Source organism: Mustelus asterias, chromosome 16 (genome assembly GCF_964213995.1).
Source record: "Mustelus asterias chromosome 16, sMusAst1.hap1.1, whole genome shotgun sequence".
NCBI classification, from domain to species: Eukaryota; Metazoa; Chordata; class Chondrichthyes; order Carcharhiniformes; family Triakidae; genus Mustelus; species Mustelus asterias.
This window is the reverse complement of record NC_135816.1, coordinates 97,302,768-97,320,585: the sequence shown is the minus strand read 5'-3', so window position 1 is coordinate 97,320,585 and position 17,818 is coordinate 97,302,768.

The following is a 17,818-nucleotide window of genomic DNA, read 5'->3' as shown; positions in this document are numbered from 1 at the left end:
AGACTAAGGTCACCAAACCGCTGCTCCAGTTCCGTGACGCGTTCCCTCAGGAGCTGCAGTTCCATGCATCTGGCGCAAATGTGAACCTCCGGGTGGTTAGGTGTTTCCAGGAACTCCCACATCCCACACCGAAAGCAACAAACCGGCCTATCACTCATAGCTAACCTTTTCCTTTATCGGATTGGAAAAGAAAAAACCTACCCCACTTCGTCCTTTCCCCGAAGCCCTGTGAGCCAAAGCCCTTGCAGCTCTCGCTCTGCTTCCCACTCACTCCATTGCCTGCTCCCGACGCTGCCCACTGTATACTGCCTCCCTTTTAAACCTCCCGTGTGCTTTTAAAAAAATACAATTTTTCCTCCCACTTCACCCGGCGCCCGGCCTACTTCCGATTTTCCGGTTAAAGTTACTAACAAGGAAACCCTGCGAAAAAGTAAGTATTAGAAGTCGATCTCTTACCCTTTTTAGTTTAGCCTCAACCCGCTCCTCACCAGCTTGCTCCGGTTGAAACACTGCTTTCCCGTTTTTACTGCTTTTTGCAGTTTTTTTCTCAATTTCATGAATACTCTGTTCGTTTGTTCTCCCTTCCAAAATGAGCAACATCACATTTTCCCATATTATAATCCAATTGTCAACTTCTATCCAATTTACTTAAGCTATTAACATCCTTCTGCGATCTGCTTGTATTCCTCTGACAACTTTACTTTGCACCCACAGTTTTTCACCTGCTAATTTGTTTGCATTGCATTCGCTTCCTTGCTCGAAAATATTGATACATATTGAAAAATAGTTCTTGCTCGAAAATATTGATCCATATTGTAAATAATGTTGTTATGATTACCTCCTTGGAATCTCACTGGTTTTAGTTTGCCATCCTGAAAAAAAACCTTTTCCTCACTCGCTGTTTCCCTCCCATTAGTCGAATCGATATCCATTCCAAATTGCTCCCTTCAAATCAAGTGCTTCTGATCGTATGAGTTAATGTTTTGTGAGGTACCTTGTCGAACGTCATTCGGACCTTCAAATGCCACACAAACACTCTTTCCACACGCTCTTCACTGGCTGAGCATCCTCTGAATATGTCTAATTGCTTTATCACATACGAATTTCTTGCCAACTCTGCTTGATTACATAATAGTCTTCCAAATATTCCACTATTACTTCCTGAATAACGTCATTGCAATATTTTTGAAGCAATAGGTGCGACGCCAATTGGCCTATAATACCTGTTTGATTTTCATCCCTTAATTTTGAGTAGGGATGCCACATTGACAGCTTTTGAATTTTCCACTACTTTTTGCAGAATCAATTAATGTTTGGAAAATTACAAACAATACATCTGTAGCTTCTTGTTTTTTCATCCTTGGATGCAAACAATCGGGGCCAGGGACTTAACTTGATTTAGCCCCATTAGCTTGTCTCGTGATTCTGATGGTACTGAATTCCTCCCCATGAATATTGAATATTACTTTGATATTCGATGTGTATTCCTGTGTAAAGTCTGATGCACAATATCTTTTTAACTCATCTGTCATTTTCTTGTTCCCGATAACTATCACTCCATCTTAATTTTCTCAGCGGATTATGTGCACTTCGAACTGTCTCTTCTCTTTTATTTAAAGAAAATCTGATTGTCCGTTGTTATGTTCCACGCTAGTTTTCTCTCATAGTTTTTTCTTCTCCGAGTCATATAGTTTTAGCCCTACTTTGCAGAACACCTACCCCAGTCTTGATGGTTATGATTGAACTTTGCGTCCTTACATGCGTTTTTCTTTCCTTAACTCCGTTGGTTAGCCATCGTTAGTTATCACTCTCTTGGATCATTTCCTCCGCCCTGGTATATATATCTATTTGCTGAAAGGCATGAATTATCTGCGTAAATTCCTGCAGCTGCTTGCTTAATATATTTCGGACAATTCATTCCGCCCAGTGCACTTTAGCTAACTCTATTCTTATTTCACTATGATGTTCCACTCAAGTTTCTTTCTCTCCCACTGAAGAAGAATTAAATCCTAAGCTGGTATGATCACTACGTCCTCGTGAATCGTTTACTATGAGGTCATTCATTAAATGCACCTCATTACGATTACCTGTTCCCTGCTTGATCCCATGACGTATTGATGAGAAAACTATTCCTCTTGAACTCGATCAATTCTTTATCATGGCTCACTTTCCAACTTGATTAGCTCAATCAAGATGAAGATTAAAATTTATCAATAGTCATTGTTCTATTCTTTTTATATGCTCGTTGACTTCTACCCCTTCCTACAGCGTGATAATTTTTTGGGCTTGTATAATGTGCTATGACTTCGTTCCCTTTTTTATTTTGACATTCACCCAAATGTAATCTACATCATCCAAGCATAGTTCATCTTGCACAATTGATCTTATTTCATCTCACATTATGAGTGATATTGCACCGGTTTTTCCTTCATTCTTGTCTTTCAAAAAAGGTCAATGATTTCTGGACACTCTGTTCACCATTTAGTGATACTTTTAAGCATGTTGCCATAATGTCTCTGGGATCATTTCCATTTAACTCTATTTGCGCAGTCAGTCCATCTACCCTTTTCTGAATGATTCGCGAATTAAGAAATGAAACCTTTAGTCTTGCCTGCAATTCATTTTTAAACATCGTAACTTCCCTTTATGCTCTAGCCAGATTTGTGTCACGCCCTTCATTACACTGTCTACCGTTTTTGAATTTTACCTTTCTTAGTTGTATTACTGTGTTGGGTTCTGTTTCCCGTGTCACCCTTCTTAGGTTTCCATGACCCTGACATGCCAGATTAAATCCGCCGCAATAACCTTATCAAATAATCATTCTAGGACATCGGTCCTGCCAAGTTAATTCGTTCAGTTTGCACTAGTTGTAATGTCCCAGAAATCTGAAACCCTCCCCTTGGAAGGGGGAGGGCATTTCGACTGTGACTAGCACGTGGCATTAGTAGTAACCCTTTCACCACTATCTTTGTGGTCCTATTTTTCAATTATCTGCTAACTCCCTCTATTCGACTTTTAGGAAATCATCACTTTTTTGCTCACGTCATTTGTACCGATGTATAGCACAACTGTTTCTTCACCCCCTCCACTACCAGAATATGCTAAGACACTCTGAGACATCCTTGATCCTAGCACCAGCTTAGCAATATACTTTCTTGGAGTCACATTTGTGACCACAGAAAGATCTATATATTCCCCTTACAATCGAATCGCCGAAATTATTGCATTCCCACACAGTTTCAACCTTTCCTGCGCGGCGGAGCCAATCGTGGTGCAACAAATTAGGCTGTTCTCTCCCGAGAGTCGATTCCCCAAAAATTGTCGACAGTCACATATCAATTTTGCAGTGGAATGTCCACATTGGTTTCCCGCACTTCTTGCCTCGTCCTCTTAATTTGCTTGATGGGTCATCCATTCCCTGTCTGCCCGAGGAGTCTGAGCCTGTGGTGTGACTACCTCTCTGTCCGTATCTTGCGCCAGCACTTTTTTGGATGCTCCACAGCGACTCCATCCCCCGCTCCACCTCCAAATCTCGGACTTCCAGGAGCTGCGGCTGGGCACACGTCCTGCACACATGCATCAGAATGCTCCCATCTTCTCACATGGGGAAAGAAGAGCACGCCACGACTTTGATCACGTCTTCACTGACTTACCCTATAATGATTTTTAAAAATAATTTAGGGCTATTCTTCCCGAACCACGTTTCTACAGAATATACAATCCATAAACCACATAAGACCTTACAAACTATAAGCAACATAAGTAACAAATAATTATCTGAACTTACCCACTATTCACCAATCAGCTACCTCTCATGTAGCCTCTCCTGCTGCAGCAGCGGAAAACAACTGACTGAAGATTTAATAATTTGGTGAGCAATAAAACATACAAAGTGCACATTTTCCCTTCACACTGAAATTCCCACTGTGTTCCAATTGTCAGTACCCACAATCACTCTTGCAGTGTATCACTAAGGATGAGGTCTCCCCACTGCTCGTGTACAAGCTCATTGTTTGTGTGAGTCTATTTACAAATAGCCGACTGAACATAAAGTAATTGAAGAGAAATTAAAGAGAAAGACATGACAGTTCAATTACCGTTGTGCTCCGAAATGCCAACAACCACATTTACTCTGGCTGCGTCCCACTCTGCATGATGGCTCCTCCCTGGTCGTGTGCAGGTTCACTGAACCATCAAAATAATGGAGACGCAGTGTCGAAGGATATTTTGACAAATCTTGCTCATATTTCAGTTTTCTTGCTCCAAATTAGGTGGAAATGGAATGAGATCTGAAATTAAGTTTCCATTTGAGATCACCACTTTTCACGGTCTCCATACATATCTGGACAGTTGTTGTCTAAACAACATCCTTCCTCTGAAACGTTTCTACCGTTTGGACTAAAAGTTTGGTCTGTAATAACATTTTCTGCTGCGCTTCTGTGTCATTTTTAATTTGCTAACCATTCCTGTGTAGCATTTAGTGATGTTCCAATATTTGAAAAGTGCAACACAAATGCAAGCTATTGCAGTTTTCTATATATCTTTTTCAAAACCTTTCATTATTGTTCTTTACATATTCTTTTAGCCTGATGTCTTCCTGCTCCTCTTTGCTCACCCTCTACCATGCCGCACTTAATCATTCTATGCCGTTTTGATCTTTTCACGTCTCTCCACGTTTTCACTCTGCCTCTTCACCTCCATTTAACTTGTATCTCACTTTGATTTGATCCCACCAGTTTTATTTGTACCTTCCTTCCATATTTCCTCTTCTCTCGCTCTCTGTCCTTGTTACTCTCTCTTTCTCTCGCTCCCTCTCCCTCCCTTGTTCTGTCCACTTTTCTGTTCTCTTTCTGATACTCACACTTCTTTCGTCGGTTTCTCCCTTAAATTCGATGTCTTTAGCATGGCAATGTCTGTAGCAAGACATAACACGTCACCATACGTTTCTGATATTGTTGCCCCTTTATTTATAATGGCTAGTGTTCCAATTGGGATGACAACCATTTCTCAAAGAATCATGAATTTTTCAGCAACCAAGAATAGGAATTCATGACAAAATTTCAACTTGTCCAAATATTCCTGTGACAAAAATCTACAATCAACTTTGAATCAACATAACTTAATTAATACCGATGTAACAAGCTACATAAACTTTTTCTTCCACGGTGGCACAGTGGTTAGCACTGCTGCATCACAGTGCGAGGGAATCGGGTTAAATTCCTGCCTCGGGTCACTGTGTGGAGTTTGCATATTTTCCCTGTGTCTGCGTGGGTTTACTCCGGCTGCTCTGGTTCCCTCTCACAATCCGAAGATGTGCGCGTTCGTTTGACTGGCCACGCTAATTTGACCCTAGTGTAAGGGGAATTAGCAGGGTAAATATATGGAAATACTGGAATAGGGTCTGGATGGGATTGTGGTCGGTGCAGGCTCGTTGCGCCGGATGAGCTCCTTCTGAACTGTAGGAATTGTATGGTTTTATGAATAAATTGCTAACTAAACAGGAAATCTACTTTTAAACTTTTTCACGTGATGCCGAGAAGATATGGAGTTTGGACAGAGGTTGTAGTCTTCTGCCGGTTTTGCAGGCGGGTCTCTTGCCCTTGCCATATCAGGTTGAGGATTCCAGTGACCTTCTGACTTGTTTCAATCAGTATTATGACTGACAAGATGACAAGAAGCTAGTCCCAGCTGGCGACTCATATATCCTCAAGTTCCATCTCTTCTATCTTCTTATTTGCAAACCCAAATCTGCCTCTTGCAAGATTCCTTCTCTCACAGACGTGGCTTATCTGCTTATTCACCCAACAGCATAGTTACCAGAAGCAACAATGAAATCTTCAATTCATCTGAATGAGCAGCCAGAGTTTCTTTCGAAGAGTATAATTCAATTCCATGGTACATGTTTCGATATTTTTTTATCGAGAGTTTGCATTTAACAAAATATATCCCGGTGTTCAGAAAAAAAATGAAACATGCTGACATTGAAACATAAAATATTCTGAAGAATTTTCAAATATTTGCCACGCAAATCATTTTAACTTGCAGAACAATTCAGTGCACCATGTTGCAGTTTCAGGTCAAGTGCTCAATTACAGTGGACTGAGTAGAGAAGATATATCTCCTCAAAAGTGCATATTCTTTGCAGCTCTCTTCACAGGAATGAATGGATGTCACAACGTTCAATATATGCATTGTTGAAATGGGCATAGTGTTGGTCTCCCAGAAATCAAGAGATGATAAAGTGTTGTTGACGCCGAAGATCCCCCACGTTTATATTGGGCGGGGAAGGACAAATGATCCACTCCTGATTATTTTTTTAAATCATGTTCTAACGTTCCAATAGATTGGATGTGATGTGGCCTGGAACACATTTTGTATTGGAGATCATTTTTGTTCGCTGTCTGCATCAATGGTGACGAAATATTTGGTGAATAAATATACCACTTTTTTCCCTCAATTGCACTCACCATATTGAGCCAACATTTCGTCACCTAATTCGTTTTGGAATTATGAGAATGTGGAACTCATTTGTAAATGTGGCGTGGTCATCAATGATTCGCTATTAACAAGTGTTCCCAGAAAGCAGTCAAGCCAGATACGTCTTGCTATCGGGTCATTATATGTTGAAGTGAAAGGATATTCAGGGGGTTCATGTAATTTTAAAAACTTTTCACATTCCACACATTCATAGAAGATGGTCCAATGATGATCTGGATATTGGCCAGTGGGAACACAGAGTGGTGAGTCGAAATGCAAGGTGGGAGTGCAGAATCTTTGCCTCACTAATGGACAAAAATAATTGTGACCTCAGAGGCTACTCTTCACCCAATTTGTCAGTGTATTTCCTTGATCTGTTCAAACACTTTTATTGATTGAACAACTATTCAGTTCGTGCTAATACCAAGACTTGATAAACGGTTTTAGCTTCGTTTTCTTCTGGACATGCACTCACACACTCCCGTTTTGCAGGAGGCTCACTTGTCCCTGGGTCAATGGGTGCGGGAGGGGAGGGGGCGGTGGAGGAGATGCTGCCAGAGTCCTTTAAAACTCGGTCTGCTTAGTCTCCTGGCATTAGGCTCACTCACCTGACTCCCTATTCCCCAATCTCCGTCTCATCAGCTTACATCTTCCCAAACAGAACATAAATTGCTCCCAAAGCAATAATTACTGAGCATCTTCACGAAGCTACATAATTTCCTCTCTCCTTGCCAGGCTTTTAATTTCTAAGTTTCAGTGTCAAGAAAGCACAGATTGGGACATTGCGTCAAGGTGTGAAAACTGGCATTCCATTTTCAGTCGATTTTTTTTTCTGTTCCGTTTTCGCAACAGCCTAATCAGATGCGTCTGTAACTGATGAGATGCAAGTACTGATTTCCCACCGGTAGAATACATTCCGTTTCAGCCTAAATTAAAATCTTCAGTTACCTGCACAGTCAGCATATGAAGCTTTCCATAAGAAACACGATGGCAACTAAAATATATTATGCACTGAAATGTTTTTCTCTTCTGCTTAATGCATTCCAAAAATCCATCTTCGCCATTGCACCAAAACTGAGTGAAATTTTAGACAACGTTTTCTACTTGATTCTCCGTTCACCGAAAATTGAAAACAGAGATTGTATTTATATGTGGCGAACACAAGAAGTTCTCAGTGCTTGATCAGGTAGTAATATAAATCCAACTTCAGTTCAGCAAATTGTAGTGTTTATTAGCAATTTGAGTTTACAATCAAGATAACATTTCGGAAATGCACTGTAGAGGGTGCTTCTCAATCAGTTTTGTCACTCTCTAAATCAACAAGGAACAAAGAAAAAAGAACAATACAGCACAGGAACAGGCCCTTCGGCCCTCCAAGCCCGCGCCGCTCCCTGGTCCAAACAAGACCATTCTTTTGTATCCCTCCATTCCCACTCCGTTCATGTGGCTATCTAGATAAGTCTTAAACGTTCCCAGTGTGTCCGCCTCCACCATCTTGCCCGGCAGCGCATTCCAGGCCCCCACCACCCTCTGTGTAAAATACGTCCTGCTGATATAGGTGTTAACCCTCCCCCCTCCCTCACCTTGAACCTATGACCCCTCGTGAACGTCACCACCGACCTGGGAAAAAGCTTCCCACCGTTCACCCTATCTATACCTTTCAGAAGTTTATACACCTCTATTAGGTCACCCCTCATCCTCCGTCTTTCCAGTGAGAACAATCCCAGTTTACCCAATCTCTCCTCATAACTAAGCCCTTCCATACCAGACAACATCCTGGTAAACCTCCTCTGCACTCGCTCTAAAGCCTCCACGTCCTTCTGGTAGTGTGGCGACCAGAACTGTGCGCAATATTCCAAATGCGGCCGAACCAACGTTCTATACAACCGCAACATCAGACCCCAACTTTTATACTCTATGCCCCGTCCGATAAAGGCAACCATGCCATATGCCTTCTTCACTACCTTCTCCCCCTGTGCCGTCACCTTCAAGGATCTGTGGACTTGCACACCCAGGTCCCTCTGCGTATCTACACCCTTTATGGTTCTGCCATTTATCGTATAGCTCCCCCCTACGTTAGTTCTACCAAAATGCATCGGTTCGCATTTATTTGGATTGAACTCCGTCTGCTATTTCATTGCCCACATTTCCAGCCTATCTATATCCTTCTGTAGCCTCTGACAATGTTCCTCACTATCAGCAAGTCTCCGTATCATCCAAGTGAGTTACGCTGGATCGTGTCAGAGAAATCAATCTAGTGCGGGGGATCTGTCGATTTTATCCCTTCAGGAAATTACATTAAACAAAATAAACTTGCCAGCCACAGCTATGTGTAATCTTGGAAGCTAGCAGTTTTAATATTGTAAGGACCTGAGGTAGAACTGGAAGCATCTCAATATCAAGCAGTAGAGCATGTCGAGTGAAAGCTCCGGATGTGGAATAAAGATCCTTATGTCTTTCTACTTTGCATCTTTCAGAGGGATTTTGGTGTACTCACAGAAAGAGAACAAGATTATTCGCATGGCATTCAAGCAGAAAGTTGAATGACATGTTGACTTCGACTGCAAGATATTGAAATAAAGTAACAAAAAATCATGTTACAGTTGTACAGAACATGGGCGAGATCACACCTGAAGGACGATTTGAAGTATTGCCTCTCTATCCGGAAAGCTAACAATGGATTTGGTACAGCACGATTTCACGTGATCGGGATAACTAATTTGTACTATGGCGAGGAGCTCATTAAATTGCCGCTTTATTTTCTGCAATGAAGAGCAATTAGATCTAATTTCATTGAAATGGATAAGAACCTTGAAAGGCCTATACAAGATAGATGAAGAGGTTGTTTCCCCTGGGTGAGCAATTGATTCTCCTCCGACGCTGCTGGGCATGCTTTGAATTTCCAGCATTCTCTGTTTTGGTTTCAGATGTCCGGTGTCTGCATTATGTTTGCCTTTATACCTCAATTAAGTTACCAGTTAATGTTAGCTGCTCGACAAAATATAGGCTTCGTCTGTGCAATCTATCCTCATAATGTAATATCTGCCCCGCATCTTTCCACAGTGGAACAATAAAACAACATACATACCATTTTTGCAGGTGTGAACGGAGCTCCAAATTTCAACTGCGCGCTGTGTGAAGACATACTTCCTGCTTTTCTTCTGAAATGCCTCAGTGCTAATTGTAAGTCACAAGTGAATGTCCCTAATACAAAAGGAACGCTGATGCATCACTCGGTTTTAAGGTGACCAGATGACATATTTCCTTCATGCCTTCCCTTTACCATTTTTAACACGTTTATTTAATCATCTTTCACCTCAGATTAACACCAGACCTTTTTGTTTGGAGATGGTCTTCACAGTTAAAGCTTTGAGTCATTGCTGGAATGCAGAAATGAAAGAAAACGATTGGAACTTCCTGATCCTTCCGTGTTAAAATTATATCTGGCACTGCAGGCAGTGCATACACTTCAGGCGGCGGATGTGGTAAATGAATTATCAACTGGCAGCCAAAAGCTTGCATATGACTTTGGGAATGGTTTGCATCGATAAGGCACACATACAGTAATTACCAGATATGTCAATGTGCACTTTGAAAATAATATTCATAAAACGACACTACTTAAAAGATATTGTCCTGATTTGCTTGGGAACAAATGTCTGAATGCACTGCTGTATAACTCCGTCTGTCTCGGTTGTTTGCTCATTGTCTCCATTTGTCTCTCACTATATTTCCCCGCATGCCTCCCTGGCAGCATTTCCCCTGTCTTTGTCTCTGCCGATCCCTCGCGATTCGGATCCATTCGTGTCTCTTTGTCTTTGGACTTCACACACTCTCCTGTTGTTTCGTACCTCATCTATTTGGATATCTCTGCCACTAATTACGAAACATGCGTTTGACTGCTTATTCCTTCCTTCTTTGTCGGTGCTGTTCCAAATAAACCTTCAGGACGTCCATGCTCCATTAATTATTTCTGGCACTGTTGGCATCAGCTTACATGGAGACGTAGCTTTCCATGAAATATTTGTGGACTCCAAAATTGTAAATTTCGAAGTAACAGAAAATAATGACTCGTTGTATCCCTTGCAATATGCAAGTACAGGAGTTGACAATAGCATGTTTAGCTGCAGCATACTGGGAGCGGCAATCATCCCACTGGATCCTTAGTATACTCTCGGTGCATACGAGCTGGCATTGAAAGGTACAGTGAGAATGTAGTGATTTATTCCCTTTTATCCCCAGTGTACAGTATTTATTTATATAGGACATGAAACTGAAAGGCAGGCCTGCAGGTTGAAGGGAATCGATCACTTTTCAGATAATCATCAAAACATAGAATAATACAGAGAGACCGTTTGGCCTACCGAGTCCGCACTGACAAGCGAAGAACAACTAGCCTCAACTTATTCCCATTGACCAGCACTTGGCCCATAGTCTTGACTGTTGTGACGTGCCAGTTGCTCATCCAGTTACTTTATACAGGATTTGAGGCAGCCCGTCTCACCACCTTCCCAGGCTGTGAATTCCAGATCGTCTCCACCATCTGGGTAAAAAAGGCTTTCCTCACACCCTCTTCCTCTGTTTTACAATTAAAATTGTAATGTGGATGCTGGAAATCCAGATTAAAAGCAGAAAAATATGGGGAATGAACACTCTGCAGATCTTGATGCAACTGTAGAGAGATAAGTAGAGTTCATTGTTCGAGATTCGTACAGAGAGGGAGGAATGTTATGGGCTTTATATTGTTTATCAGGGCGAGGAGCACGTGGAGCAAATGCATAGTCAAGGGTAGGTGGGGGCGAGGAGAGATCAGACAAAGATGGTAGATCGCCGGACACACAAAAAATGGAGTGTTAATGTAATGGTAAGGGCTACAGATGCCGCTGATAGTGGCATTGACGTACGATATACAAACGTGTTAATAGCAGAACAAGGGTCAGCGCTTTGTGAAAGTAGAACTTCAGAACAGGAGGTGCAGTGCACAGGGTCAAGAACAATTGGATTAATCCCGTTGTTCAAAGTGCTGCGGAGGTTTCACAGTCTGAAGTTGTTGCACTCAACACAAATTTGCAGTTTGTAATGCGCCGGATTGGCAGCTCAAGCTCTACTCCACCATTTTACACTGAACTTCGCTGCAGCAGAGCACGGCCGGATATGTGAGCATCAAAGCAAAATGGTGAGTTGAGATTGCAAGCAACAGAATGTTCGGGGCCATGATGGCTAATGCTGCGAATGTGCGTTCTCGAGGGGTCACGCAGTCTGCAACTCATCTTCCCAATTTAGAGGAGACCGCATTGGCAGCAGCAAATACTGTTGACAAAATTAAATGAAGTGCAAATGAGAAGCTGTGCTTGGGCGCTGGATGGAGAAAGAGGAAAAGAGCCATGATATACATCTGATGCGATTGCATGGCCTGATTCCCTGTGAAGGAGATGAGGATTTGGGGTTGATGGTGAGTGAACACTTTGTCATGAAGAGAGCGGTCCCTGTTGAATGATGGAAGGGTACGTCATGATATGATTAGGGGTTGTACTGTGCTGCAGTTGGCAGGAAAGACGGTGGATAATCTTTTGAATGCAAAGGCTGATCAGGTGAAAGTGAGGATAAGAGGGCACCATCATGGTTCTTGGAGAGTGGGGAGGGTGTGGGGCCAGCAGCACGGGAGATATTGGGGACATGGATGGGCACTGGAGGAACGTGAAATTCACGAAAATGGATCCCTGTGCTCACTTCCATCTTCGACTTTTTATTCTGGGCCATCTGCTTCATTCCATCTTAAAGAGTACAAAACCCAGAATTTCACTTGCTCTTCAGCCCTGAAGCAATTTGATGCGGATTCGAAACGTTCACGTTGTTTCTCTCACCACAGATGCTGCCAGAATTACTCAGCTCCACCAGCAATTTTGTGGTTTTTCTCACTTTGACATGATTCATAATTCATACATGCACAGGAGCTGAGTGATGCACACCGAGCAGTACAGTAACTGAAGGCAGTCACTCTACAATTTTATCTTCTCCATCTCTCCTTTTCTGTCATGCTTTCGCTACCTATCCTTTCTCTGACTCTTCCTTTATCCTCTGTTATTCTCTTTGTTTTCCTCTCCTCCCCTTCTTTTATAATTCACACTCCAGTCTATCGCTCTGATGGCAGCACTTCCATCAATTTTCTGTCTCTTCTTGGAATATCCTTCTTTATGGATAGTTATTTGCTCTCTCCATCACCTTTGCTTAATCCTCGCCGATTTCCTATCTGTTGCTGTTGTCTGCTTTAAATTTATTTGGCTCAATTTGTTGCTCTGTTATTCTCTGTTACCAATTCATTTGGCCTCTCCATCTATCACTATGTCTCGTTACTTTGCCTCCTCTCTTTCACTCTCGTTCTTTCTTTGGTTTCTCCTCCTCACTCGCTCTTCTTCAGTGCCTCTCTGATTTCGACACACGTTCCCCTACCCCCTCACCGCCCCCCCCCCCCCCCCCGCCCACCCCACCTCCCACACCCCCCTCTCCATTCCTCGTTCTCCCTTTCTTTACTACTTAGATCTTGGCATTTTATTTTAATTAATTCATCTGATTTTGGCATCTTAAGAATGACCAACATGTATTATCATCCTTGGCTGACATTGACAAGCTTGCATGGACGTTCTGTTAGAACTGGAGTTCCAGGGTTTTGATGCAGTGACCTACGTTATCTCCGGCACTCTCATTTATTCCGTCATTTCTTCTCTCTGACTGTTTGTCCCTCAGAACCTCGCATTTGGAATCTAGTTTACTTTCCTACTTTTGTTTTTCTAACCCGGTGTCTTGTTGTGTCTCTTTTGCTCTCGTCCCACTGTAACATTATCCCCAGCCTCCCAACCCGCTCCCCCCTCTCCCCGCACCCAGAGTTGTCTTGTGTGCTTAGTAGGGAAGTTTTGTTAATGAAGCTATTGTAGATCTTTATTCACTTTGTACTCAGTACCCAGGGCGGTATAGTGGCACAATGGTTAGCACTGCTGCCTCACAGCACTAGGAATCCAGGTCGAACTCCAGCCTTGGATAACCGTCTGTGTGGTGTTTATACGTTCTTCCGTGTCTGCCTGGGTTTCGACGGGTGCTCTGGTTTTCTTCCAGTGGCCGAAGATTGCTTTTGATGCAGGTTCGATGGACCGAATGACATCCTTCTGCAATGCACGGATTCTATTCTATTCTTCTGAATCCGAAAACCCTCGTATAATTTTTAAACTAAAAGACGGAGGGATGGTGAAAAAGCCGTTTTGTATCACAATCCAATGTTCTCATTTTGAATAAATGTTATCCTTGTTGCTATAATTAATTAGTGGTCTTGTGACTCTTTACATCCAAAACAAGTCTGAGAGAGAGAGAGAGAGCACGCAGTCAAACCAGTTCCCAAGATCTCAAAGAGGCCTGAAGAAGTTCGTTTGCAACAGAATGTCCGAGACCAGTCCTGGGCAAATAAATTCCTGTCATCACCCCTTTCTGCTTAGCTCCAACTTGGCGGTTACACTTTCTTGTTCCGGACTCCCCCTCATTAGAATAGATGAATTCAGGCAACATTTATAGTAATCTCACTTAATCTCTCAAACAAATCAATCATGTTAGCTGGACCAGGAATTCTGAGATATATGTAGTTGTGTCAGCATCCATAGAGCAACCGACACAGATTAAACAAAGCAAGCCCGTATTTATTTTATTAGATTCTAATGAAATATCGTTGGCTTGAGCCATCAAGTATGAGACCCCCGTCCACTGACCCTGTCAGAAATGCTAACTATGTTTTTTTTTGCATTCTCCGTTCAAGTTTCAGATTTTCAAAGTTCCGATCTGTTTACACCATAATCTCCTGTACTCAATGGACTCCAAGTTAGGATATACAATCAGTGTTCACGCTATAAACCTTTGAACTTGCTATGATCAGTCAATCTGCCTTTCCTTAATCTATAAATTTTCATTTGCTCGCCTTAGCTCAGAATGTATATATCTTTTCCTTCTGACCGGGAAGAAGGATAGTGAGGGAGAAGGGAAGAGAAACAAATATAATTCCAAATTTCCTCTGCACTTCTTTGTGATGAATTACTTCCTGTTTTCTTTCCTAACGTCAAAATGTTAATTGTACGTTGGTTCCCGTGATCTGAATTTGCTCTCCAAAGGCATTCCACTTTGTCCTCCCTTTACTGCTTCCAATATCTTGATTAAGTCAGCTCACACTGAAAGCAACACAAGTCGGATTTGAACAGTCAGAATGTAAGACTCGATACAATTTGTAGAATGTAGAAATGGGAACAAACGCAGAAATTGGAAACTGTTCAGGCCTTCGTAATTCAGGTTTGTCTGAATTGCTGAAAGGGTCCATACCTGAGAGGCAGTATTTGACAAATGCACCTGTAACATTAAAGAGTACAATCGACATTCTTTACGAGCACAGTGGAAATAGTATACGTTAATAAGGCCCACATAGAATAAGTTATTTGCCTCTCTCTACCTTTTTTTTCGGAGGCTTCCTGGGTTCTTATGTCTGGTTAAGCATTTTGAACTTGACTGGGTTCAGACTGCAACTGTCTCTGTGAAATGTTTTCAAAGAGTGCAGAACATTTACTTGCATAGCAACAGCGAAAAAAATCATTTTCTTTTAACCACTCTATAGTTACAGGAGTGAAAATAGACACAAAAAGGCAGTAAATTTACCGAGCATTTCGTTCCCTTTTGTCCTCTCGTACTGTACATGTGTAGGAGCAGACAGTGAGATGCACATGGATTGCACAGTGGAAAGGAGTAACGAATGTTGTTTTTTTAATGTGTGCTGTGTGCACTGTCGTTGTGCAGGAGCTGACCAAGACATGCACGGGCAATGCTTTATCTGTCAAGAGTGAATCATGCACTTTCTCCTCATCTCTCTCTCTCTCTCGCTGTATTACATTTTCACTCTGCCTCTTGTCTTCTGTCACGCTAAATCTGTCTGGTCCATTCTCTATCTGAGTCTCCCTGTTTCTGCATTGGAAATTTCCCTCTCCAGGCTTCACTGTGTCTGCCACCCTCAAGCATCATCTTAATTTTTCTTGGACGCTCGTGCTTTCTAAAGTCAACTTTTCTGTCTTCTCCCACTTTGACGTTTTGTCTGTGGACTATTGTGCTCCTCTGTGGCTCACTCTGAATCTGTCTACTTCCTTATTCCCAGAATTTCGAGATTTTCATTATATTTCTACCCCTCTCCATCTCTGTTGGTTTCTCTCTCTCTCTCTCCTCCCCCCCCCCCCCCTCTCTCTCTCTCTTCATCTCTCGCACATCATTTGGTTTTTTTTCGTCCTCTTCCCTCTCTCTGCCGTGCACTGTGGTTCTATTTATTTAAATTGCTCACTCGGTCACTTGTATTTCTTCATTTAATCTTGTGCCTCGGTCATGATCAGCTTTGTTGATTATTATTAACAAATAATATGACAACTGTGTTGCAGTACCCAATTGTCCTGGAGAAATTGATGATACTATACTGTGGGTGTGCGGAATTTGTGCAAGACAGCACAAGACTCGTCTTTGTCACGAAGAAAATAACATTAAAATAGCATATATTAATTTCCCAGCAAGCGACAAAAATACATTCTACGAATTCATGTTTTAAGTATTTTACTGTAATACACAAGCAAAAATAAACATTGCCTCAGCATTACCACTAATAAATTAACCATCTACAAAGGTCGCTCCCCATTAGCAAATTTACTGAACCAAAATGGTGGCTGGCCCATTTGCTGTTGAAGCTATTTCCTTTGTAGAGTTGCAGTCTTGTAGATTAAGTCAAACATTTTCTCCCGATTTTGGTGGAGACTCCCTGATGGTAGATACACAAGTTTACGTCACCAAATATTCAACGTGTCCCTAAACGGGCGCCCCGGTAAATGGCACCCTCGGATACACCTTTGGCTTTCAAAGCCCCACAGGTCCCATTTCTTGTTTCTCATTTTGTCTGAAAAGTGAAAGAACTCTTACAATCCTCGGCCATGACAGGAATTGGTTCTCTTAAATCTCTTTAAATCATAAGGACAATTTTGACTTTTCTATCGGACAGACGGTCAAAGAACTGAGAGATTTCATATTTTAGCATGTGGGCATGTGACTTTGTTGGCAGCACCGTGGCACAGTGATTAGCACAGCTATGTCGCACCGCCAGGGATCCAGGATCGATTCCTGGAGTGGGCCACTGTCTGAGCGGTGTCTGCACATTTTCCCCGTGTCTGCTTGGATTTCCTCTGGGTGCTCTGAATTACACCCACAGTCCAAAACTCGGGCTCGTTAGGTACATTGGCAATGCCAGATTCTCCCCCAGTGTATCTGAACAGGCGCAGCAATGTGGCGACTAGGAGATTTTCAGAGTAACTGCATTGCAGTGCCAATGTAAGCATACTTGTGACACGAATAAATACATAAATGGAGAGGATGAAGAAATAAACCCAGGAATGATTAGTAACATTTATCAGCTACCAATCAGCAAATTGTGGAGTGGCTCACCTATCCAAGCTTTGAGTTCAAAATGTAATTTATACTTTTGAAGTGCATTAAGTATTGTACTGCACGTCAGGGATACACAATCTCAAACATAATACTCGAAGGCTATAAGACTTTAAAAAATAACACCGAAGAGAAATCGGACAGGCAGCCGTTTGAACCTTTTCAGTCATTTTGTAATATCATAGCTGATCAGTGACCCACTAAGTCTAATTTTCTACCTCATCTTCGTTACCCTTCCCATACTAAATGTTCCCCGACTGATTAAAAGCCTTTGACCTCAGCCTTGAAAACGTTCAAGGAATCGGCCTCTTCAACTTGCTGTTGGTAAGATTGCAAATACTCATCACTTGTTGAGAGAAGAAATGCTTCATAAAAACCACCCTAGATGAAGACCTAATCGTATTACGATTTCTTCCTCTGGTCCTGTACTCTCTCTTGAGTTCAAGCATCATCGCAAAATTTATCCTTTCTGACCCCAGATAATCAGATATGTTTCAGTCAAGAAAGCTGTACTCCACCTCAGTGGTTTTGACCCAGCGACCCTGATGGAACTGCCATAGAAACATCGAAAATAGGGGGTAGAAGTAGGCTATTCGGCCCTTCGGGCCTGCACCACCATTCAATATGATCATGGTTGATCATGTACTTTCAGTATCTCACTCCTGCTTTTTCTCCATTCCCCTTGATCCTTTGAGACACTTAGTTACATATGTCCACCTCCCTCTTGGACATACGTAACTGAGTGGTACCAACAGCTTTCTCTGGTAGAGAATTTTACAGGTTCACAACTCTCTGAGTGAATTAGGTCTTCTTCATCTCAGCCCTGATTGGATTACTCATTCATTAT